Source organism: Physeter macrocephalus, chromosome 8 (assembly GCF_002837175.3).
Source record: "Physeter macrocephalus isolate SW-GA chromosome 8, ASM283717v5, whole genome shotgun sequence".
NCBI lineage: Eukaryota > Metazoa > Chordata > Mammalia > Artiodactyla > Physeteridae > Physeter > Physeter macrocephalus.
Window position 1 is genome coordinate 94,611,726 of NC_041221.1, and position 717 is coordinate 94,612,442.

Here is a 717-nt window from a genome sequence, read left to right on the forward strand (position 1 = left end):
ACACTACCAAACGTAGGGTGGATAGCTAGTGGGAAGCAGCCGCATGGCACAGGGAGATCAGCTAGGTGGTTTGTGACCACCTAGAGGGGTGGGATAGGGAGGGTGGGAGGGAGGGAGATGCAAGAGGGAAGAGATATGGGAACATATGTATATCTCATTCACTTTGTTGTAAAGCAGAAACTAGCACAACATTATAAAGCAATTATACTCCAATAAAGATGTTAAAAAATAAATAAATAAACTACAATGAGGTATCACCTCACACCAGTTAGAATGGGCATCATCAGAAAATCTACAAACATCAAATGCTGGAGAGGGTGCAGAGAAAAGGGAACCCTCTTGCACTATTGGTGGGAATATAAATTGATACAGCCACTATGGAGAACAGTATGGAGGTTCCTTAAAAAACTAAAAATAGAATTACCATATGATCCAGCAATCCCACTACTGGGCATATAGCCAGAGAAAGCCATAATTCAAAAAGACACATGCACCCCAATGTTCATTGCAGCACTATTTACAACAGCCAGGTCATGGAAGCAACCTAAATGCCTATCGACAGACGAATGGATAAAGAATTTGTGGTACATATATGCAATGGAATATTACTAAGCCATTAAAAGGAATGAAACTGAGTCATTTGTTGAGACGTGGATGGATGTAGAGACTGTCATACAGAGTGAAGTAAGTCAGAAAGAGAAAAACAAATATCGTGTA